This window comes from Lepisosteus platostomus, chromosome 5 (assembly GCF_059453375.1).
Source record: "Lepisosteus platostomus isolate fLepPlt1 chromosome 5, fLepPlt1.hap1, whole genome shotgun sequence".
In the NCBI taxonomy this organism is placed as follows: Eukaryota; Metazoa; Chordata; class Actinopteri; order Semionotiformes; family Lepisosteidae; genus Lepisosteus; species Lepisosteus platostomus.
The window spans coordinates 40,195,039-40,217,171 of NC_142615.1; the positions used below are offsets into that span (position 1 = coordinate 40,195,039).

At 51.8% G+C, this 22,133-nt stretch overlaps 6 non-coding genes and 8 pseudogenes across 6 annotated transcripts; 13 read left to right on the forward strand and 1 right to left on the reverse strand.

Moving 5' to 3' along the window:
* Window positions 1-10,367: 10,367 nt before the first annotated feature.
* Window positions 10,368-10,532, reverse strand: LOC148666497 (U1 spliceosomal RNA). Its single transcript, XR_015937913.1, has one exon. It is a non-coding gene; the product is annotated as a U1 spliceosomal RNA (small nuclear RNA).
* Window positions 10,533-13,722: 3,190 nt separating this feature from the next.
* LOC148666498 (5S ribosomal RNA) lies at window positions 13,723-13,841 on the forward strand (annotated as a pseudogene).
* A 537-nt stretch (window positions 13,842-14,378) lies between these two features.
* On the forward strand, window positions 14,379-14,497 carry LOC148666499 (5S ribosomal RNA). Its single transcript, XR_015937311.1, has one exon. It is a non-coding gene; the product is annotated as a 5S ribosomal RNA (ribosomal RNA).
* Window positions 14,498-15,033: 536 nt separating this feature from the next.
* On the forward strand, window positions 15,034-15,152 carry LOC148666500 (5S ribosomal RNA; annotated as a pseudogene).
* A 537-nt stretch (window positions 15,153-15,689) lies between these two features.
* LOC148666501 (5S ribosomal RNA) lies at window positions 15,690-15,808 on the forward strand (annotated as a pseudogene).
* Window positions 15,809-16,345: 537 nt separating this feature from the next.
* LOC148666502 (5S ribosomal RNA) lies at window positions 16,346-16,464 on the forward strand (annotated as a pseudogene).
* A 537-nt stretch (window positions 16,465-17,001) lies between these two features.
* LOC148666503 (5S ribosomal RNA) lies at window positions 17,002-17,120 on the forward strand (annotated as a pseudogene).
* Window positions 17,121-17,657: 537 nt separating this feature from the next.
* On the forward strand, window positions 17,658-17,776 carry LOC148666504 (5S ribosomal RNA). The gene has a single exon (XR_015937312.1). It is a non-coding gene; the product is annotated as a 5S ribosomal RNA (ribosomal RNA).
* A 536-nt stretch (window positions 17,777-18,312) lies between these two features.
* On the forward strand, window positions 18,313-18,431 carry LOC148666505 (5S ribosomal RNA; annotated as a pseudogene).
* Window positions 18,432-18,968: 537 nt separating this feature from the next.
* Window positions 18,969-19,087, forward strand: LOC148666506 (5S ribosomal RNA; annotated as a pseudogene).
* Window positions 19,088-19,624: 537 nt separating this feature from the next.
* On the forward strand, window positions 19,625-19,743 carry LOC148666507 (5S ribosomal RNA). Its single transcript, XR_015938998.1, has one exon. It is a non-coding gene; the product is annotated as a 5S ribosomal RNA (ribosomal RNA).
* A 537-nt stretch (window positions 19,744-20,280) lies between these two features.
* LOC148666508 (5S ribosomal RNA) lies at window positions 20,281-20,399 on the forward strand (annotated as a pseudogene).
* Window positions 20,400-20,932: 533 nt separating this feature from the next.
* LOC148666509 (5S ribosomal RNA) lies at window positions 20,933-21,051 on the forward strand. Its single transcript, XR_015937313.1, has one exon. It is a non-coding gene; the product is annotated as a 5S ribosomal RNA (ribosomal RNA).
* A 537-nt stretch (window positions 21,052-21,588) lies between these two features.
* Window positions 21,589-21,707, forward strand: LOC148666510 (5S ribosomal RNA). Its single transcript, XR_015937314.1, has one exon. It is a non-coding gene; the product is annotated as a 5S ribosomal RNA (ribosomal RNA).
* The last annotated feature ends 426 nt before the right edge of the window (window positions 21,708-22,133 follow it).

Here is a 22,133-nt window from a genome sequence, read left to right on the forward strand (position 1 = left end):
GATGCTCATGGGAGTAATCCCCTTTGATAGAGGTGATTATTTAGGTTTATTGGCATGGGTAAATAGCCCTGCTTTTAGTCTGAGTGTAACTCAGATGTATTAGAATGGAAATAACTGTATGCTCCTCGCTATAATCACAGTTTTAGGCCATTCTCTATTAGGGTGATAGACAGCTGTTTAGGTGAGCAAAGACTAAACAGTACTTGTATTCTAGACAATTATTAGCAAATTAATGACTTAGCAAAGCACATCTATGATGAAGAAAAATATATATCATAATTATAATCCAGATGATTGGGGCATTGGTGCATGGCTACAGTCTGTGCTAGGAACCTGGAGAGGGTCTCTGGTTCAATACATATTTGTGTGTCTGGTATTATTCGTTATAATCATACTGTTAATATCCTGCTTGAAAAACATGTGGACTAAAGCTGCTGCTTCTGTGCTAATTGTACGCCCTGAAGGGATCATGAAGGTCAACAAATGATTTCATGGGAAAGGTTCTCTTATCTAGTGGCAGAACCTGATGGGTAGAACAATATAGTTTTAAGGGGGGGTTACCCTTGGGAGTGATTCCCCTAGATGCACATTATTATTATGATTTGTTTGTTCATAATAAGATGTTTTGCAGGAACGGGCCAATGAGAAATTTTACAACTTCAGCTAGAATTGTTCTGCAAAATGGCACAGCTGAGGCAGTGGAACAATGTGTAGATTTTTCTAAGAGTTATTACTCTTCTGGTGAAAGACTTCAGGAAAAAGAAGTGGTGTTCACTCAGGTGGAGGGGGCCGTACCAAGGCTGCTGACCACTGCGACTGCTGTGAAAGTTACGGAAAGGGTGCCCTGAATTCATGCTTCCACTGTAAAAAGGTCACAAACGAACTGAGCAAAGCGCAGGAGTGATGTCTCCACAGGGATAGATGGGGATCACATGCTTGGGACTGATGTGCCCAGCCTTTTTCCTTTTTATGTGGAAGCCTGTCACCACCCAGAAAGAGGAAGAATCTAAATGCGAAGCCTCTTTGTATACAAACTGGCTGAATGAAACTGATAATGAGGGTGATATGAGTAATTTGTGGTATAAACTTATAAATCATACTGTAAAGTTAAAGACATTTAATGCATCTTGTTATGTATGTGCTTTAATGCCTCATTCTACAGCCTCACCCCTTTCTCTCCTGGTTAGAATCACTGTTTGGGCCAGGGGGAATGTTTTTCTTTAAGTTACTAACACCGATTATAGTAGCTGTGATACTTGTCTTCCTGTTTTTGTGTTGCTGTACGACATATATTATTCCAATGCTTTGAAATATGGTAATGAATATGTTTGCGCATCAGTATGTTCTGATAAGAACGCAAGAATCCGAAGTATGGGAGCCTCCCGGGAGTCCATATTGTAACGCCCTCGCCTGGTGGTGAGGAGGAAGCGCCCCTAGGCGCTCGTAGTACCGCTGGGCATGCTGGGAGTGGTAGCCGGGGAGAGTCTGAGGGTCAGCACGATGACCAGCGGCTGACCCTACCTGTGTAAATAATGTCCTAGTAATTCTAGTGCCCTGTGTAGTCCTGTAAAAGTATAGTGTGTTGTTAGGTAATTACCACCCTAAATATGTGTACGTGTTCCGTCAGTCTCCTCATGTGTGTGTAGATCCTGTGTTCGGTTTTGTGTGGTTGTAAATGAATAAAGCTAATGCTTGTTTGTTAATCGCGTCTCCACTCGTTCTTTTTCTGAAAAGAACCTGCAAACGCTACATTAGTGTCAGAAGTGGGCAGAATGGACAACTCGTGGCAGACACTACCCGATTCTGTTAAGCGCCGGCTGACGCTGGAAGAAACAGAACCCATCGGCAGCGCACATAGGGAGCCTGAGCAACTCCTGGGTGCGACAGATAGCCACAGCCCTTACCATGGTTATTCAATAGTGGTCTCGCCAGTAGAATTGGGGCGACTGGCTGCTACTCCTGGTCAGCGGGCACCCCAGATAGAGGATACTCTCCCTGCTGGAGCCGATCAGAGATTCCCACACCCATCAGTGCGGGTGCGACCAGATCGCTACAATGGGGAAGCGCCGTGGGAAATCTACGAGGCGCAGTTCCAGCTCGCGGCCCGGACGAATGGCTGGAGCCGGGCGGAGATGGAACGAGTGGCCTGCCAGGTGCTCCTGGACGTCCCGGAGGAGGACAGAGGCGAATACACGGCGCTGGCGGCGGCTCTCCAGCTGCGTTTCGGTGTGGAGGAGGCGCCGGACTTGATGCGGGAGAGGCTGGCCCTGCGGCGGCGCCGACCAGGAGAGCGACTGGGCCCGGTTGCCGCTGATGTCGCGTTCCTCGCCCGCCGAGGATACCCAACTTTCCCCCGGGAGGCGCAGCGGGAGATGGCTCTCCAGGCTTTTCTCAAGGCCCTCTCACCCGAGGAGCTGCGGCGCCACGTGCAGCTGGCCGCGCCAACATCGCTGGAGCAGGCCTTGGCCCTTGCTACATGGGCTGAGGCCGTGTTCGGGGTGACTGGAAGTGGCAGCAGACGCAGTGCGCCCTGCCGGCTGACCAAAGACGGCGACGGAGGAATCCAGCGAGGGGAAGAGAGGACACCGAGCCCGGTTCTGCCGGGCACCCGAACCTCGCACTCCTCGATCGGCGTCGGGAAACGGGAACGGGGCGACTCAGCGTGGGGAAGGCCGCCCCTCGAACACCTCAACCCCCGCTCCGGAGAGCGCTGTAAAAACCGGCGCCCCTCACGCCACCGTGGGGCGAGTCGGCTGTAGCCGGGGCCTGTACCTCCACTGCCGGATCGAGGACCAACCCTGCCTGGCCCTACTTGACACCGGTTCATCGGTAACCCTACACCGGCCGGGCGTCCTCCCCGACACCGTGGGCACCAACCCCCCAGGATGGGAGGCCTCCAGCCTGCGGCTATGGACCGTGACGGGACAGCTCGCTGCAGTCCAGGGGAAACAGGTGCTTGCCTTCCATCTAGGTGCAGCGACGGTGCGCCACCCCTGCTACCTCGCACCCATCCAGGAGGACTGCATTCTGGGGCTGGACGTACTGCAGCGAGTGGGGGCCAGTTTGGACTTGAGCTGGCAGGAGTTGGTGTGGCAGGGGTGACTTCACCTGGTGGAGGGCAGGCTCGGCGAAGGCTGAGGGACGCGGGCTTGCCGGAGCTGGGAGAAAAAGAGGCAGTGGCGGCGGCGGCGGCGGCAGTCGCCGGGGCAGACCAGGCCTGTGAGCCGGGGAGCGAGCGTGCTGGATCCTGCTCCCGAGTCAGCCGGGGGGCCAGACAAGGTGGCGGCGGCGGGAGCCGAGCGTTGCGTGGAAGCGAGGCGCGCCGTTGAGGATCTCTACCAGCGGAGCTGCGAGGGCCTCGATCAGGACCAGCGGCAGCGGCTCCAGGCGCTACTCGCCCAGAACGAGGATCTCTTTGCGGCGATAGATGAGGACTGCACCCGCACTGCCCTGGTCCAACACGAGATCAACACCGGCGACGCTCGGCCCATCCGCATCCCACCAGGACGCATGGTTCACGCCAAGCGGACCGCCGCCGAGGAAAAGATCCGGGAGATGGCCACAGCGGGGGTGATTGAGCCCTCCGCGAGCCCGTGGTCGGCGCCAGCTGTACTGGTAAAAATAAAAGACGGCTCGTGGAGGTTCTGCGTCAACTACCGCAAGGTGAACGAGGTCACCCGGAAAGATTCCTACCCCCTGCCGAGGATAGATGATGCCCTAGACTACATCACCGGATCGACCTGGTTCAGCTCCCTGGACCTCCGCTGCGGCTTCTGGCAGGTACCGCTTGCTCCCGATGCTCGCCCGAAGACGGCCTTTTCTATCGGCCAGGGCCTCTGGCAGTTTACGGTCATGCCTTTTGGCCTGTGCAATGTCCAGGCGACGTTCGAGAGGCTGATGGAGAGGGTGCTGGCATCTGTCCCGCGGAACCAGTGTGTGCTGTATCTGGATGATCTGCTGGTTCATGCCCGGGGCTTCGACCAGGCCTTGACGAACCTCCAGGCGGTGCTGGCCTGAGGCTCAACCCCCCGCAAGTGCGAGCTCCTGCGGCGGGAGGTGAGCTTCCTGGGACATGTTGTTGGACCGCAAGGGGTGGCTACGGACCCAGGTAAGGTCGCCGCAGTGAGGGACTGGCCGACTCCATGCACAGTCACGGAGCTCCGCAGCTTTCTGGGGTTGGCCTCGTACTACCGGAGGTTCGTCCGGGACTTTGCCAGCATCGCTGCCCCGCTGCACCGCCTCACCGACAAGGGCCGCCGTTTCGACTGGGACTCGGGCTGTGAGACTGCCTTCGGCCGGTTGCGTGAAGCTCTGGTGGGGGCCCCCGTGCTGGCCTACCCCGACCCGCGGTTGCCGTATGTTCTCGACACCGACGCGAGTGACTCGGGGGTGGGTGCGGTGTTGGCGCAGGAGGGGCCGGATGGGGAGCGCGTAGTGGCCTACTATAGTCGGGCTTTGACTAGGCCTGAGCGGAACTACTGCGTGACCCGTCGCCAGCTGCTGGCGGTGATGGCGGCGGTCCACCACTTCAGGCCGTACCTGTTCGGGACCCGGTTCCGGCTGAGGACCGACCATGCGTCCCTCACCTGGTTGCTCCACTTTAAGGAGCCGAAGGGGCAGATGGCGCGATGGATAGAGATCCTGCAGGAGTACGACTTCACTGTCGTGCACCGTGCGGGGTCTCGCCATCTCAATGCCGACGCTCTCTCGCGGCGCCCCTGCGAGGCCGCGGACTGCCACCACTGCGCCTGGCGGGAGCAGCGTGAGGAGGCTGTCCGCACCGTGGCGGGGGTGAGCACCGCGGCCACGGCCCGGGAGGGGCCGCTGGGGGTGGGCCTGCCAGACCTGGCGCAGCGTCAGGCAGCTGATCCTGACGTGGGGCCGGTGCTCCGCTGGAGGGCAGCAGGAGTGCGGCCTACGCGAGAGAAGCTCGCCCTGCACCCGAAGTCCGTCAAGGCCCTCTGCACCCTGTGGGAGGCCTTGGAGGTAAAGGACGGGGTGCTGCGCCGGGGGTGGCGAGGTACGGTGGCAGCTGGTGGTGCCTCGGTCGCTCCGCGGGGCGGTGCTCCGAGCGGTGCACGGCCAGCCGGGCATGGGGCACTTCGGCGGTAAGAAACCCTGCAGCGTCTCCGAGGCCATTTTTATTGGGGTCTTTGCCACCGGGACGTACAGCGGTACTGCCGAACGTGTGCGGTGTGCGTGGCGCAGAAGGGTCCCCCCGAGCGCTCTCGGGCCCCCCTCCAACAACACCAGGTGGGGGCTCCTATGGAGCGGGTGGGGGTGGATGTTTTGGGCCCGTTTCCGCGCACCGAGGCTGGGAAGCGCTACGTCTTGGTGGCCATTTTTACGAAGTGGCCGGAGGCCTACGCCCTCCCGGACCAGAGTGCCCCCACGGTGGCCGATGCACTGCTGGAGGGGATGTTTGCCAGGCTGGGGGTGCCGGAGGAGTTACACAGTGACCAGGGGCGTAACTTCGAGGTCTTCGCCAGAGTGTGCCAGCGCCTGGGGATCACTAAGACGCGGACCACACCGCTGCATCCCCAGAGCGACGGGTTGGTGGAGCGGTTTAATCGGACGCTCGCCACCCAGCTGGCCACCCTGGTGTCCCGGCACCAACGGGACTGGGACCGCCACCTCCCCCTTGCGCTCTGGGCGTATAGGACCGCGGTCCAGGAATCCACCGGGTGCACCCCGGCCTCGCTCATGCTGGGCCGGGAAATGCGAACACCGGTGGACCTGGTCTTCGGCCCGCCGCCCGGAGACGGGTCGGCACCGCCGGCTGGACCGGACTACGAGTGGGACCTGCGGCAGCGGATGCAGCAGGTGCACAGCTTTGCACGGACCCACCTGACACAGGCGGGGGTCCGGCAGAAGCGGCACTACGACCTGCGCTGCAGGGGGCCTGCCTTCCAGCCCGGGGACTCGGTTTGGGTGTACAACCCGCGCCGCTGCAAAGGCCTCAGCCTTAAGCTGGCGCCGTCGTGGGAGGGTCCCGCTGAGGTACTCGGGGTGGTGGGTGAGGTCTGCTACCGTGTCCGGTTGCGAACACGGGGGAGAGTGGTGGTCCTGCACCGAGACCGCCTGGCCCCCTACCGGGCCCGGGAGGAGGAGCCGTGTGGGGAGGCTCTACAGGAGCAGCCGGGGCTGGAGCCGGACGATAGTGGGGCGTCCGTGGGTCGCCAGCCGTCACTGCGGTGCAGGGTTCCACAGCAGTTAGCCCAGTACGAGTACAGCCTGAGGGGGTGTTCGAAGTCGGCGAGACGCCAGACGCCAGATGCCAGACGCCAGACGCTTCAGGTGGGGGCAGTGTAATGCCCTCGCCTGGTGGTGAGGAGAAAGTGCCCCTAGGCGCTCGTAGTACCGCTGGGCATGCTGGGAGTGGTAGCCGGGGAGAGTCTGAGGGTCAGCACGATGACCAGCGGCTGACCCTACCTGTGTAAATAATGTCCTAGTAGTTCTAGTGCCCTGTGTAGTCTTGTAAAAGTATAGTGTGTTGTTAGGTAATTACCACCCTAACTATGTGTACTTGTTCCCTCAGTCTCCTCATGTGTGTGTATATCCTGTGTTTGGTTTTGTGTTAATGCTTGTTTGTTAATCGCGTCTTCACTCGTCCTTTGTTCTGAAAAGAACCTGCAAATGCTACAGTATTTATTTTATAAACACCAGTATTGACACTTTGATCAGTATATTTATTATTAGTAGCCAGTCTTATAAATTTACAATTTAGATTAAGTCTGGTAACAGTTATACAGTTAATTTAAATCATCAGACCACTGATGGAACTGAGAGCTGGGTGGAAATAAAACCAGGATACACATTTTAACCTCCAGGATCAGGAGTCTGATCCTCCTGGCTTCTATACTCTGAAGATTTGTGTAAAACTCTTAAAAGCGCTTATTTCAGGGACTCGTGCTTGTCCTCTACTGCTCCACACGGGTACGCTTTGTAACGCAATAATCTGCGATGTAAACTTTTTTTTCTGTTTAATGAATTTTATTCCTAGGTTTGTCGCTCTCCTTCTCCAACTGTGATGATTCGCTTCTCTTCACAGTCCGGTGTGTTTTTTTTTTGGGGGGAGATTTTATATCTGTAAGAAAAGCCCCCCGGGCTCCGGACAGGAGTCTCCTCCAGCTCTGCTTTGTCAGAAAGAGCGCTGTGACGTCACAGACACCAGCCAGAGCGCCGGGATCAGAGAGCGAGACCGCGGGAGACGCGCGGAGGGAACGGAGGAGAATTATTGATCACTTATGTATCGACAACCAATTTATTCAGCTGAAGGACCATAGAATAATCGATTAACTTAACTGATTGGTGAGTACTGATTCTTTTCTTGACCCTGTTTAAATATCTAGAAAACAGTCAATAAAGACTGTATCGATCAATTACCATAGTGCGTTTAGTGTTAATAATGTTCAATCCGAAATTAAACAATGATTATTCATATTATTATTTAGGTAACTCTATCCTAGAGCTAGAAAATTATATTCCAAGTTGATAAATGTATGTAAGTAACAGTTTAAATGCATTTTTTCCAGTGTTTATAAATCATAAGTATGGTAACCACGGCAACAGCCGGCACGTCACTGTATGTGTCTAGGTGTCTCGCATTCGTCACAGAGAGTGTATGTGACGTCACGGGCAGCAACTAATTCTACTACTAGTGTATTCATTTTAACATTAGTGAGAGTACAACTGGTAGTTTTAATGGTAGTGTTCATAACAAAGTGTGAGTATTAATAACAAAGCGCTTGTTTGTTAATCGCGTCTCCACTCGTCCTTTGTTCTGAAAAGAACCTGTAAATGCTACAATATTCTTTACTCAGCAGCTTATTAAAAACAGCTCCCGTGATGTTCAAACCGATTTTTTACACAGAACACTGACACAGCTTTGCGTTCTGAATCTCTTTTTCTCGTGCGTTTATTTAATGTGGCACAATGCACTGGGATAAGGGTATTCTGTTCACAAACCAATAGCATTTAAACCACAGCCCAGGTTCGATCTGTCTCCCAGAATCACCAGGGCGCACACACACACACACCCGTGCCGTTGAAGTGCTCTGCTTCATTTCTAAGGGCAACTCAACATTCACTCCTACCCCGAGTGCAGAAAAGACAGCGTCCGCAGCAACAACAGCTCAGGTCTCTGCACAGGAGCTAAGCTGCCCCCATCTCCTCTGCTCTGCGGCTCCTGCGGAGTGGAGTCCTGCCTGGAGCCGTGTTTGCAGGCGGCGGCTCCCCGCGCCCTGTCTGTGCGTCGTGTCCAAGAGCTCCTGGGAGGAAGAGAGAGCCCTCACACTCGGGGGCTTTTCCACGGTCTGTGTGAGGAGGGGCGGGTGTGTCCAGTAGCTTATCGAGCGGAAGCCTGGGGCGGCGGAGAGCTGTGATCGTGCAGACCTTGAGGTGTCACCTCTTTGTCTGCTTTCCCGCCCCCCCTCCGCCCAAGTTCTGCTCCAAAGTAGCCCGGCAACCCCTCACACCTGCACGTGTCACAACCTAAGGTGTGGTCATGAGACACCCATGGGGTGTCGTTCTGTTCTTGTTAATTGTTTCCTGCCCGTCGCAGGCAGGAGTCCATGCGAGGAAGATGCGCTGGACAGAGCTCAGAGGGCGCACCTGGGTGGCTTTCCTTCAGAGTGACGTTCCTGCAACACTCTCCCGCTACTCTTGGTGCGCTCATGCCGCAACACAGGAAGGCTGGAGCAGGTGGCTGTGGGCTCTGCGCACCGCCAAAATAGCTCAGTTGGGAGAGCGTTAGACTGAAGATCTAAAGGTCCCTGGTTTGATCACGGGTTTTGGTATTTTGTTTCATCGCGCCCTTTGTTCCTCTCTCCAGCGCACCCTGCCTAAAGTGACGCGTCCCTTTCTCAGCCCGAAATGCAAGCAAGACACCAGCAGCAGTCCCTGCAGCTTTCCATAGTGTAGCGGCTATCACGTTCGCCTAACACGCGAAAAGTCCCCGGTTCGAGACCGGGTGGAAGCAGCCTCGTTTTGCACGCTCCTGTACTTCACAGAGGTCTTGAACGACCGGTCATTTGTTCCCAATGTATTTCCGGTGCCTTCGTGCACTCTTGTACCAAACGCACGTTCCTTCTGTACGTGGAGCCGATCATTTGCAATTGGGCTGTGCCGACAGACCAGGACGAGCTCTGTCGGCTCAAAAGCAGCGCAGGACCTGCAAGAACAACAGAAAGATTAGCATCCAGCGGGGGCCTCTTAGTGAGCCCAAGATCTCATCAAGAATCGGCTCCAGCAACAGGGCTGGGCGCATTGTTCCATTCTCCGACCACTCTCGGTGTAAACAAGTCCCTCCTGGTCTCTGCTTGAAATGCACTTTCCTGCGTTTGCTTTGGTGTAACTGGCTTCCCCTGCATGGGCGAATGTGAAGAAGATCCTTAGTAAGTCATTGAAGAAAACCAAGAGGAGGTCGGAGTGGCCTCTGTCGTTCATCAACGATCCAGTCAGGCAGTACTCCTCCTATTCTGCCAGTATGCGGATTCGAACCGGGGTTGTTGCGGCCACAACACAAATTCTGAGCACTATACGATCACAGCGAGTTACCGAGACATACACAGCCAGTAGGAAAGGATGTACTCTCTTTGTGTGACACTAGTCGGAAAAGTCCTGACGCTGCATTTCAACTGAGCCCTAGTATACATCAACCCTTCGACACTCTGAGTGCCAACTCTCTTGTGTGTTTTCTCCATCAAGCAGGTCATCAAGGCAGCAATTACAGTTTGCTTACATGACGCACGCACAACATGGCTGTATGCTCCCATATGGTCTAGCGGTTACGATACCTGATCTTCACCCAGGTGGCCTGGTTTCAGCTCCTTGTATGAGAACGTGTCAGTTTTGCCTCCTGCTTTCCAAAGATCAGCACCATGTTTTACGCCTCCCCCGAATATCGAAGCTGCCTCTAAATCTGCAAATGAAGATGAGTCGACAAACCACTTGTTTTTCATATAACTATACATATATTCATTTAATACTGATTTCATTCATTGAGCACGGATACAATAGAGGTACAGCCATTCACTGTTTGACATGTCTGCACTGGTACAGAACCTAGCAATCAGAAAACGGGTGAAACTGTTTTGAGAATTAGCATACAGTACCGAGGCCCCCATGACCAAATAAAGGCTAACCTCGATAATCAGCCTAAATAATGCAGACAACAGCAAAACGACTGACTTTGAAAAGGGAATGAATGTCCGGAAGGAGTAGTGTAACCAGCTTGAAATGCTTCTCCGGACCTCTAACTAAAAGAAACCGGGAACCAGCAGTGGCATCGACTCCTTTCGAACTGGGATCCTATCGCAGCTCATGGTGTCCTAACTCTCCCGTATCTGATATTGGACCAAGCACATCAGGAGAGAGCGCGAACGCAGTCCCCCACTACCAGAAATTATGCAGTCGAGATTCCCACATTTGGGGAATTCGCAGGGGTCAGCACAGCCGGAGTGCAATGGCCGAGCCTCGCCCTGGGTGAATCGATTTTTTAAGAACTTTATTTTCTTTTCACAAAAAAATACAGGACATCACAAATTAGAAAGCTTTACATTAATATACATACTTAAAACAGTATATATAATCACATCTCATTACATTTTGACACGGTACCAGTTATATAGCAACAATTTATTTTTTTCTGGTGCAAATCACATTCTTTACTTAAACATGATAATGTTTTTCACAGTTTCTTGAGATATTGACCTATGCTCTCAATTTCCCACAGATTTTCTGCTTCCTCCCTCCCTTCTCTCCACAGATCTCTGAGGTAATAGTTCTCTCGGGTGATGAACAGGGCCAGGCTACCTGCTGCCTTGACTGGGACCTCGATGCCTTTGAACAGCCCCATGTTCCTCACTCTCCACAGGGCGTCTTTCCCACTGTTCACCACGGCCCAGATCCTGTCAAACACGTCAGGAGGACGTTTGACAGGAGAGATGCCGTTGTAGCGGCAATGCTTGTTAATAAGACAGAATTAGGCGGTGGTATTCTGTCCTAAATGAGGCCCCATCTCACCCTCCATCTTTGTGGTGCAGCCACAGAGAAAGTATTCATGCAGGTTGGGTTGATTTAAGATGTTTTCTTTTGATAATGGACAGCTCCCAGATGGGGATGCACTTAGCTTAGCCTGGCTATCATGATCAATGGTCATCCATTGGTGCCTATCTGTCTAGGGAGTGCCGAATGGACATCTGGACTGCATTCCTAAGTGTCAAGAGTAAGTGACTCATATCTCACCTTGACCAACCAATCAGGGACTGGCAGGGCGTGGTAATACCACGTGGGTCTCTAATGCCCGCCAAACTCTCAACCAATCAGCACACATCTATGTCTTGGTCAAAAAGGGAGCGCAAGCTCAGATCGGGGCTCTCCTTGGCCATTTTCGCGTATCCTCAGAGACAATCACGTGACAACTGCTGTTGTCTGCAAAGGGACTTGGACTTTGTTCTAAGCGCGAGGCCGAGGATCCCATACGTACTCAGAATTCTACCAACGTGAATGATCCGCTTGATCAACGGCAGCCTACAGTTGGACCCTCATCGACAACCTGAATAGCTTATTCAGAAGCAGCGCTGGACCAGGAACGAACCAGCTTCTTCCCAGGCAAAAGAGTGACTTGGTGTTCGTGCCGGGAGATTCCAAATCCATACACAGTGGATAAGTAAACCCCATGTTCTACATTGTGTCTCGAGAATTCAATTGTACCTCAACACAAGTTGTTATCAATTTAATTCATGAGTAATGTATTTACTTCCGAGTTTAGAGTAACAGTGGGTAATAACACTGATTAGCGATTTGGTAACCGAACGATATATATTGACATATATTCTCTGTTGTGTATCTCTTTGTGTTGGCATCTCTTCGAGATTATATACCTTGTATATTGATAACCCTCACAGTAAGGTCTGTCGCTCGTATCCAGGCAGACTAGTATATGTTTGGTGCACAATTTATATGAATAAATGTATCTCGTGTATTGAACCCGTGTGTGTGCGTTGTTAGTTGTTCTGACGATTGATTTTCTAAAAGCCACAACGAACAACCTCGTGATTACTGCTACAATTAATAATTGTCTCAGTAAACCCATCAAACCTCTACAACCACGATACACCACCATAAACTATATTAATTTAGGAACATAAACATATAGTGTAAACTGTATATGGCTGGTATTGGTAGTTTAAAGAAAAAATACATACCAGTATTCCACTTTCTTCCTAAACATTTTAAGCATCAAAGTCTTACATGTAGTAAGATTTTACCACGTTTCGGAAACGTTTTTACATGCTCCTTCTGACCATCTTAACTTTATATACTTTGTGAAAAGTCATAAGATATTCACATTTTCTGTGAATGTGCTCGTTATCGGAGTAAACAAAAGCATACTTTTAGAATTTGATTAATAGGGAATATAATATGGAATCACGTACCTAAAGAAATTAATAACGATATAATTATTTTTATGTACTGTAGCTCAAATAGTAGTATAATACACTTTCTATGGATACATGTGCTTCTACGCAATGCAGAAGCACATCCACAAGTAACATTACCTAGCTAAGAGAGGACATTGGCTAGCCATTATGATAAATACAGTGGAAAAAAGCAATTGGGAAAATAAGACCTGCTGATCTGTTATACATACCAGGAAGAGAACAGAATATGATTTTTTTCTGTTCGAAACGTGTGTTGTCTTTATGAAATTCATGTATTTTAAACGTTTAATTAAGAAGAAAAAAACTTACAGAAAGATACTAAGCTGATCACGAGATAGAAAGATCACCCGTTTTTCGCGCATAAAAAGTGGCTATTAACTGGGTAAACTGTTATTAACTGGAGTCAACTGGGTGAAAACACATAATATGAACATGAAACAAAACAAAAAATAAAAATAAGATACAATCTACAGACATTAAAACCGGTGTCATGGAAATATAACTATCAAGGAAGCCACAAGAGAGAGTTCTCACCTGAGTAAGGTCTTTATTTCAATATTGGGAGCAACCAGAGACTCAATTTGTTACAAGCAGTACAGGGTTTTCATAAGACGTTGCGCTGTAAAAAAGCTCAGCGCTTTGTCCATTCTAAAACTTCCACTTTCCCTAAGAGAAAACAGATTACATCAAAAAGCGAAAGAAGAAGCACTAGATATGTTATTCAAAGCTTATCAGTTACTTTCAGCTAAATCTAACGACCCAGACAGCATATATTGTTTTGGTACATTGTCTTCTAAAGTAACCTAAACAGTGTACTTTGTTGACGCACTGTTTTCTAAAATTCTGCACGTACTGTAGCACAGCAATTACATCCTTGAAATATATTATCTAAAAGCCCCAATATATTTCTTTGCAAAGCTCTCTACATTTTAAGAATCAATTTACTTATTAGATTTCCACTTAAAGACTTGTTCGGCTGGCGTTCAAGAGTCGCGTTTTTCAGAATTGTATTGAGATCGTTTTCCACAGAGCTCAGATGTCAAAGCACAGCAGCAGCTCTCCACAGCGATCCTCTATAGCGCCCTTTCTCCCGCAGCTCCGTCCTCATTGGAAGGAAGCAAGAGTGAAAGGCTGAAGTGAAATAGAGCGGGGACGAAGGCAGTGAAGAGCGAGAACGTGGGAAGAAGAGAAAAACGCAAGGGAAAAAAAGCAGCGTCGTAAAAGAGGTGACGGAGCTGTCCTCTCAATAAGAAGGGTGCCAGCGAGCCTTGCTCTCGCTTAGGGCCACACCCCCTTGAGCACGCCTGATCTCGTCTGATCTCGGAAGCTAAACAGGGATGGGCCTGGTTAGTACTTGGATGGGAGACCGCCTGGGAATACCAGGTGCTGTAAGCTTATAAGCGCAGGAGGCGCCCTATCCCCGCTCGCTCGCTCATTCCCCTGTTCACACGTGCAGTGCGGCTTGTCCGTCTGTTTATTTGTCAGCTTTGGCGAGACACGGGTGCTTGTGTATTAGCGTGAGCGTTTTTTATTCTGATCAGGAACAGTTTTACAAGTCCGCAAAGGATCGAGGAAAGGTTTATCGCCAGCTGAAAAGAGACACAGCGCTTCGGCTGTGGAGACTTGTTCGGCTGGCGTTCGGAGAGTCGCGTTTTTCAGAATTGTATTGAGATCGTTTTCCACAGAGCTCAGATGTCAAAGCACAGCAGCAGCTCTCCACAGCGATCCTCTATAGCGCCCTTTCTCCCGCAGCTCCGTCCTCATTGGAAGGAAGCAAGAGTGAAAGGCTGAAGTGAAATAGAGCAGGGACGAAGGCAGTGAAGAGAGAGAACGTGGGAAGAAGAGAAAAACGCAAGGGAAAAAAAGCAGCGTCGTAAAAGAGGTGACGGAGCTGTCCTCTCAATAAGAAGGGTGCCAGCGAGGCTTGCTGTCGCTTACGGCCACACCCCCTTGAGCACGCCTGATCTCGTCTGATCTCGGAAGCTAAACAGGGATGGGCCTGGTTAGTACTTGGATGGGAGACCGCCTGGGAATACCAGGTGCTGTAAGCTTTTAAGCGCAGGAGGCGCCCTATCCCCGCTCGCTCGCTCATTCCCCTGTTCACACGTGCAGTGCGGCTTGTCCGTCTGTTTATTTGTCAGCTTTGGCGAGACACGGGTGCTTGTGTATTAGCGTGAGCGTTTTTTATTCTGATCAGGAACAGTTTTACAAGTCCGCAAAGGATCGAGGAAAGGTTTATCGCCAGCTGAAAAGAGACACAGCGCTTCGGCTGTGGAGATTTGTTCGGCTGGCGTTCGGAGAGTCGCGTTTTTCAGAATTGTATTGAGATCGTTTTCCACAGAGCTCAGATGTCAAAGCACAGCAGCAGCTCTCCACAGTGATCCTCTATAGCGCCCTTTCTCCCGCAGCTCCGTCCTCATTGAAAGGAAGCAAAAGTGAAAGGCTGAAGTGAAATAGAGCGGGACGAAGGCAGTGAAGAGAGAGAACGTGGGAAGAAGAGAAAAACGCAAGGGAAAAAAAGCAGCGTCGTAAAAGAGGTGACGGAGCTGTCCTCTCAATAAGAAGGGTGCCAGCGAGCATTGCTCTCGCTTATGGCCACACCCCCTTGAGCACGCCTGATCTCGTCTGATCTCGGAAGCTAAACAGGGATGGGCCTGGTTAGTACTTGGATGGGAGACCGCCTGGGAATGCCTGGTGCTGTAAGCTTTTAAGCGCAGGAGGCGCCCTATCCCCGCTCGCTGGCTCATTCCCCTGTTCACACGTGCAGTGCGGCTTGTCCGTCTGTTTATTTGTCAGCTTTGGCGAGACACGGGTGCTTGTGTATTAGCGTGAGCGTTTTTTATTCTGATCAGGAACAGTTTTACAAGTCCGCAAAGGATCGAGGAAAGGTTTATCGCCAGCTGAAAAGAGACACAGCGCTTCGGCTGTGGAGACTTGTTCGGCTGGCGTTCGGAGAGTCGCGTTTTTCAGAATTGTATTGAGATCGTTTTCCACAGAGCTCAGATGTCAAAGCACAGCAGCAGCTCTCCACAGCGATCCTCTATAGCGCCCTTTCTCCCGCAGCTCCGTCCTCATTGGAAGGAAGCAAGAGTGAAAGGCTGAAGTGAAATAGAGCGGGGACGAAGGCAGTGAAGAGAGAGAACGTGGGAAGAAGAGAAAAACGCAAGGGAAAAAAAGCAGCGTCGTAAAAGAGGTGACGGAGCTGTCCTCTCATTAAGAAGGGTGCCAGCGAGCATTGCTCTCACTTACGGCCACACCCCCTTGAGCACGCCTGATCTCGTCTGATCTCGGAAGCTAAACAGGGATGGGCCTGGTTAGTACTTGGATGGGAGACCGCCTGGGAATACCAGGTGCTGTAAGCTTTTAAGCGCAGGAGGCGCCCTATCCCCGCTCGCTCGCTCATTCCCCTGTTCACACGTGCAGTGCGGCTTGTCCGTCTGTTTATTTGTCAGCTTTGGCGAGACACGGGTGCTTGTGTATTAGCGTGAGCGTTTTTTATTCTGATCAGGAACAGTTTTACAAGTCCGCAAAGGATCGAGGAAAGGTTTATCGCCAGCTGAAAAGAGACACAGCGCTTCGGCTGTGGAGACTTGTTCGGCTGGCGTTCGGAGAGTCGCGTTTTTCAGAATTGTATTGAGATCGTTTTCCACAGAGCTCAGATATCAAAGCACAGCAGCAGCTCTCCACAGCGATCCTCTATAGCGCCCTTTCTCCCGCAGCTCCGTCCTCATTGGAAGGAAGCAAGAGTGAAAGGCTGAAGTGAAATAGAGCGGGGACGAAGGCAGTGAAGAGAGAGAACGTGGGAAGAAGAGAAAAACGCAAGGGAAAAAAAGCAGCGTCGTAAAAGAGGTGACGGAGATGTCCTCTCAATAAGAAGGGTGCCAGCGAGCCTTGCTCTCGCTTACGGCCACACCCCCTTGAGCACGCCTGATCTCGTCTGATTTCGGAAGCTAAACAGGGATGGGCCTGGTTAGTACTTGGATGGGAGACCGCCTGGGAATACCAGGTGCTGTAAGCTTTTAAGCGCAGGAGGCGCCCTATCCCCGCTCGCTGGCTCATTCCCCTGTTCACACGTGCAGTGCGGCTTGTCTGTCTGTTTATTTGTCAGCTTTGGCGAGACACGGGTGCTTGTGTATTAGCGTGAGCGTTTTTTATTCTGATCAGGAACAGTTTAACAAGTCCGCAAAGGATCGAGGAAAGGTTTATCGCCAGCTGAAAAGAGACACAGCGCTTCGGCTGTGGAGACTTGTTCGGCTGGCGTTCGGAGAGTCGCGTTTTTCAGAATTGTATTGAGATCGTTTTCCTCAGAGCTCAGATGTCAAAGCACAGCAGCAGCTCTCCACAGCGATCCTCTATAGCGCCATTTCTCCCGCAGCTCCGTCCTCATTGGAAGGAAGCAAGAGTGAAAGGCTGAAGTGAAATAGAGCGGGGACGAAGGCAGTGAAGAGAGAGAACGTGGGAAGAAGAGAAAAACGCAAGAGAAAAAAAGCAGCGTCGTAAAAGAGGTGACGGAGCTGTCCTCTCAATAAGAAGGGTGCCAGCGAGCCTTGCTCTCGCTTACGGCCACACCCCCTTGAGCACGCCTGATCTTGTCTGATCTCGGAAGCTAAACAGGGATGGGCCTGGTTAGTACTTGGATGGGAGACCGCCTGGGAATACCAGGTGCTGTAAGCTTTTAAGCGCAGGAGGCGCCCTATCCCCGCTCGCTCGCTCATTCCCCTGTTCACACATGCAGTGCGGCTTGTCCGTCTGTTTATTTGTCAGCTTTGGCGAGACACGGGTGCTTGTGTATTAGCGCGAGCGTTTTTTATTCTGATCAGGAACAGTTTAACAAGTCCGCAAAGGATCGAGGAAAGGTTTATCGCCAGCTGAAAAGAGACACAGCGCTTCGGCTGTGGAGACTTGTTCGGCTGGCGTTCGGAGAGTCGCGTTTTTCAGAATTGTATTGAGATCGTTTTCCACAGAGCTCAGATGTCAAAGCACAGCAGCAGCTCTCCACAGCGATCCTCTATAGCGCCCTTTCTCCCGCAGCTCCGTCCTCATTGGAAGGAAGCAAGAGTGAAAGGCTGAAGTGAAATAGAGCGGGGACGAAGGCAGTGAAGAGAGAGAACGTGGGAAGAAGAGAGAAACGCAAGGGAAAAAAAGCAGCGTCGTAAAAGAGGTGACGGAGCTGTCCTCTCAATAAGAAGGGTGCCAGGGAGCCTTGCTCTCGCTTACGGCCACACCCCCTTGAGCACGCCTGATCTCGTCTGATCTCGGAAGCTAAACAGGGATGGGCCTGGTTAGTACTTGGATGGGAGACCGCCTGGGAATACCAGGTGCTGTAAGCTTTTAAGCGCAGGAGGCGCCCTATCCCCGCTCGCTCGCTCATTCCCCTGTTCACACGTGCAGTGCGGCTTGTCCGTCTGTTTATTTGTCAGCTTTGGCGAGACACGGGTGCTTGTGTATTAGCGTGAGCGTTTTTTATTCTGATCAAAAACAGTTTTACAAGTCCGCAAAGGATCGAGGAAAGGTTTATCGCCAGCTGAAAAGAGACACAGCGCTTCGGCTGTGGAGACTTGTTCGGCTGGCGTTCGGAGAGTCGCGTTTTTCAGAATTGTATTGAGATCGTTTTCCACAGAGCTCAGATGTCAAAGCACAGCAGCAGCTCTCCACAGCGATCCTCTATAGCGCCCTTTCTCCCGCAGCTCCGTCCTCATTGGAGGAAGCAAGAGTGAAAGGCTGAAGTGAAATAGAGCGGGGACGAAGGCAGTGAAGAGAGAGAACGTGGGAAGAAGAGAAAAACGCAAGGGAAAAAAAGCAGCGTTGTAAAAGAGGTGACGGAGCTGTCCTCTCAATAAGAAGGGTGCCAGCGAGCCTTGCTCTTGCTTGCGGCCACACCCCCTTGAGCACGCCTGATCTCGTCTAATCTCGGAAGCTAAACAGGGATAGGCCTGGTTAGTACTTGGATGGGAGACCGCCTGGGAATACCAGGTGCTGTAAGTTTTTAAGCGCAGGAGGCGCCCTATCCCCGCTCGCTCGCTCATTCCCCCGTTCACACATGCAGTGCGGCTTGTCCGTCTGTTTATTTGTCAGCTTTGGCGAGACACGGGTGATTGTGTATTAGCGTGAGCGTTTTTTATTCTGATCAGGAACAGTTTAACAAGTCCGCAAAGAATCGAGGAAAGGTTTATCGCCAGCTGAAAAGAGACACAGCGCTTCGGCTGTGGAGACTTGTTCGGCTGGCGTTCGGAGAGTCGCGTTTTTCAGAATTGTATTGAGATCGTTTTCCACAGAGCTCAGATGTCAAAGCACAGCAGCAGCTCTCCACAGCGATCCTCTATAGCGCCCTTTCTCCCGCAGCTCCGTCCTCATTGGAAGGAAGCAAGAGTGAAATGATGAAGTGAAATAGAGCGGGGACGAAGACAGTGAAGAGAGAGAACGTGGGAAGAAGAGAAAAACGCAAGGGAAAAAAAGCAGCGTCGTAAAAGAGGTGACGGAGCTGTCCTCTCAATAAGAAGGGTGCCAGCGAGCCTTGCCCTTGATTACGGCCACACCCCCTTGAGCACGCCTGATCTCGTCTGATCTCGGAAGCTAAACAGGGATGGGCCTGGTTAGTACTTGGATGGGAGACCGCCTGGGAATCCCAGGTGCTGTAAGCTTTTAAGCGCAGGAGGCGCCCTATCCCCGCTCGCTCGCTCATTCCCCTGTTCACACGTGCAGTGCGGCTTGTCCGTCTGTTTATTTGTCAGCTTTGGCGAGACACGGGTGCTTGTGTATTAGCGTGAGCGTTATATATTCTGATCAGGAACAGTTTTACAAGTCCGCAAAGGATCGAGGAAAGGTTTATCGCCAGCTGAAAAGAGACACAGCGCTTCGGCTGTGGAGACTTGTTCGGCTGGCGTTCGGAGAGTCGCGTTTTTCAGAATTGTATTGAGATCGTTTTCCACAGAGCTCAGATGTCAAAGCACAGCAGCAGCTCTCCACAGCGATCCTCTATAGCGCCCTTTCTCCCGCAGCTCCGTCCTCATTGGAAGGAAGCAAGAGTGAAAGGCTGAAGTGAAATAGAGCGGGGACGAAGGCAGTGAAGAGAGAGAACGTGGGAAGAAGAGAAAAACGCAAGGGAAAAAAAGCAGCGTCGTAAAAGAGGTGACGGAGCTGTCCTCTCAATAAGAAGGGTGCCAGCGAGCCTTGCTCTCGCTTACGGCCACACCCCCTTGAGCACGCCTGATCTCATCTGATCTCGGAAGCTAAACAGGGATGGGCCTGGTTAGTACTTGGATGGGAGACCGCCTGGGAATACCAGGTGCTGTAAGCTTTTAAGCGCAGGAGGCGCCCTATCCCCGCTCGCTCGCTCCTTCCCCTGTTCACACGTGCAGTGCGGCTTGTCCGTCTGTTTATTTGTCAGCTTTGGCGAGACACGGGTGCTTGTGTATTAGCGTGAGCGTTTTTTATTCTGATCAGGAACAGTTTTACAAGTCCGCAAAGGATCGAGGAAAGGTTTATCGCCAGCTGAAAAGAGACACAGCGCTTCGGCTGTGGAGACTTGTTCGGCTGGCGTTCGGAGAGTCGCGTTTTTCAGAATTGTATTGAGATCGTTTTCCACAGAGCTCAGATGTCAAAGCACAGCAGCAGCTCTCCACAGCGATCCTCTATAGCGCCCTTTCTCCCGCAGCTCCGTCCTCATTGGAAGGAAGCAAGAGTGAAAGGCTGAAGTGAAATAGAGCGGGGACGAAGGCAGTGAAGAGAGAGAACGTGGGAAGAAGAGAAAAACGCAAGGGAAAAAAAGCAGCGTCGTAAAAGAGGTGACGGAGCTGTCCTCTCAATAAGAAGGGTGCCAGCGAGCCTTGCTCTCGCTTATGGCCACACCCCCTTGAGCACGCCTGATCTCGTCTGATCTCGGAAGCTAAACAGGGATGGGCCTGGTTAGTACTTGGATGGGAGACCGCCTGGGAATACCAGGTGCTGTTAGCTTTTACGCGCAGGAGGCGCCCTATCCCCGCTCGCTCGCTCATTCCCCTGTTCACACGTGCAGTGCGGCTTGTCCGTCTGTTTGTCAGCTTTGGCGAGACACGGGTGCTTGTGTATTAGCGTGAGCGTTTTTTATTCTGATCAGGAACAGTTTTACAAGTCCGCAAAGGATCGAGGAAAGGTTTATCGCCAGCTGAAAAGAGACACAGCGCTTCGGCTGTGGAGACTTGTTCGGCTGGCGTTCGGAGAGTCGCGTTTTTCAGAATTGTATTGAGATCGTTTTCCACAGAGCTCAGATGTCAAAGCACAGCAGCAGCTCTCCACAGCGATCCTCTATAGCGCCCTTTCTCCCGCAGCTCCGTCCTCATTGGAAGGAAGCAAGAGTGAAAGGCTGAAGTGAAATAGAGCGGGGACGAAGGCAGTGAAGAGAGAGAACGTGGGAAGAAGAGAAAAACGCAAGGGAAAAAAAGCAGCGTCGTAAAAGAGGTGACGGAGCTGTCCTCTCAATAAGAAGGGTGCTAGCGAACCTTGCTCTTGCTTACGGCCACACCCCCTTGAGCACGCCTGATCTCGTCTGATCTCGGAAGCTAAACAGGGATGGGCCTGGTTAGTACTTGGATGGGAGACCGCCTGGGAATACCAGGTGCTGTAAGCTTTTAAGCGCAGGAGGCGCCCTATCCCCGCTCGCTCGCTCATTCCCCTGTTCACACGTGCAGTGCGGCTTGTCCGTCTGTTTATTTGTCAGCTTTGGCGAGACACGGGTGCTTGTGTATTAGCGTGAGCGTTTTTTATTCTGATCAGGAACAGTTTTACAAGTCCGCAAAGGATCGAGGAAAGGTTTATCGCCAGCTGAAAAGAGACACAGCGCTTCGGCTGTGGAGACTTGTTCGGCTGGCGTTCGGAGAGTCGCGTTTTTCAGAATTGTATTGAGATCGTTTTCCACAGAGCTCAGATGTCAAAGCACAGCAGCAGCTCTCCACAGCGATCCTCTATAGCGCCCTTTCTCCCGCAGCTCCGTCCTCATTGGAAGGAAGCAAGAGTGAAAGGCTGAAGTGAAATAGAGCGGGGACGAAGGCAGTGAAGAGAGAGAACGTGGGAAGAAGAGAAAAACGCAAGAGAAAAAAAGCAGCGTCGTAAAAGAGGTGACGGAGCTGTCCTCCCAATAAGAAGGGTGCCAGCGAGCCTTTCTCTTGCTTACGGCCACACCCCCTTGAGCACGCCTGATCTCGTCTGATCTCGGAAGCTAAACAGGGATGGGCCTGGTTAGTACTTGGATGGGAGACCGCCTGGGAATACCAGGTGCTGTAAGCTTTTAAGTGCAGGAGGCGCCCTATCCCCGCTAGCTCGCTCATTCCCCTGTTCACACGTGCAGTGCTGCTTGTTCGTCTGTTTATTTGTCAGCTTTGGCGAGACACGGGTGCTTGTGTATTAGCGTGAGCGTTTTTTATTCTGATCAGGAACAGTTTAACAAGTCCGTAAAGGATCGAGGAAAGGTTTATCGCCAGCTGAAAAGAGACACAGCGCTTCGGCTGTGGAGACTTGTTCGGCTGGCGTTCGGAGAGTCGCGTTTTTCAGAATTGTATTGAGATCGTTTTCCACAGAGCTCAGATGTCAAAGCACAGCAGCAGCTCTCCACAGCGATCCTCTATAGCGCCCTTTCTCCCGCAGCTCCGTCCTCATTGGAAGGAAGCAAGAGTGAAAGGCTGAAGTGAAATAGAGCGGGGACGAAGGCAGTGA